The sequence below is a fragment of the Nestor notabilis genome, unplaced genomic scaffold (assembly GCF_000696875.1).
Source record: "Nestor notabilis isolate BGI_N333 unplaced genomic scaffold, ASM69687v1 scaffold2780, whole genome shotgun sequence".
In the NCBI taxonomy this organism is placed as follows: Eukaryota; Metazoa; Chordata; class Aves; order Psittaciformes; family Psittacidae; genus Nestor; species Nestor notabilis.
In genome coordinates, this window is record NW_009911381.1 from 67,020 (window position 1) to 68,681 (window position 1,662).

A 1,662-nucleotide genomic window follows, 5' to 3' on the forward strand; every position below is an offset into this window, starting at 1 on the left:
TTCCTGCAGAAGCAGCAAAAAAAAAAAAACAAAACAAAACAAAAAAAAACAACTCAAAACAAAAACAAAACAAACAAAAAAAAACCAAACCAGACCAAAAAAAATTACAAAACCAAGAGAGAGGGTTAAGCTTTCTTTCAGGATGTCTTAAGTGTGGGTTTTAGAGAGGCATACATTAAACACAATTACATATTTGACTGAATGCAGCCTGGGCATTCGAGCTAAGTTCTGAATCCAAGCAGTCACACATCTGTAAGCTGGCTTTGGGGTTTGAAATGCATGTAAAACAATGTCACTTAGGCTGTAGATGCAGAAGAATTCTTTGCTGTACATGATTTCTCCTTTCTCCCCAGTTTTCCCCTAGCTCTTTATGCATAAAACTGTACAGGGATGAAAATGCAATATGCTTTCTGAATTTCAAAGATACTGAAGCAGTGCCTTATTGAACAAACAAACAAAACATACTGTGCCTTTATGTCCCTCTTTTTACTTTTTTAAAGTCAGATCTTTGGCCAAAATACTTGACTTGTGATAACAAATCCTTCAACCCCTTCTGTAATAAAGCTAGATGTAATCCAGGTCTTAACATAAGCGCATCATCATCTGTGCATAGATATCACTGAAAACAGTGGGGGACATACTGTCTAAACAAAATTGCCCTTTTTATGGTACATAAAACCATGAACTGGGTGGAACTGAATGCTATGACATATACTGTAATATGCAACTCTAGTAACAGTCTCTTTGGAGATTTTTGCTTAGGAAACAAACCTGCTGTTGCAATACAAAGACCACAGGAAGGTTTGGGGTGTCCACCTCCCTCCCCTTTGCCACAAGCTGTATCAGTATACCGTGGTTACCAACTGTGAGTAAACTATGGGGTTTTTTTTCGTTTGTTTGTTTTAAACTGGCTACAGCTTAAATATATGCATAAGACTAAACAAAACATCCTGCTTCTGTATGTAAAGGTTGAAAATACTGGCATATTATCAAACAGCGCAGTATCAAAACAGTTCCCCCTGGCTGCTGAAATAGTTAAGACTGTTTAGAAGGTAAAGTGTAAAGAAGGCAGCGTTAACTCTTTAGCTGCTGTCTCACCATCTGTGAAACAAACATTGTCACACTCCAAAAAACACTTAGGTGGATAAAAGGATCAGGCTATTACCAATGTCTTTGAACTGACAGCTGTATCTAACTGCACTTGTCTCTTAGCATATGTCCTCTCTTTAGCTATTTTTCAAAAGCTAGTTTAAGAACTGAAACCCTTCAATTCTATTTATCATTTTTAGGTAGCACTTGAAACAATTATGGAGCAAAACTGTACTTTGTATTCTTTTAATGCAAGGCACGTTTTTTCTCTCAAACTCACCAAAGTGACCATTCATATTTACAACCTGGGATATACAACATTTTTTTGGTTTTAAGCTCAGATGGTAAATATGCTAGATGCATTGGTAAGAAAAAAAAATGGCCAGTATTAACAATATTTATTCATCAAGGTGACAGATTTACTTATGTATTAATCAGAACTGCTTTGTGGCTTTAACCAGAAGACCTTTATGTATTCATATGTGATACAGATACAAGGGAAGTGTAATTCGCTGTAAGGTAAAATATATCAGCTGTTTAATAGTGACCACGGAGACTACTCTGAGGAGTTCA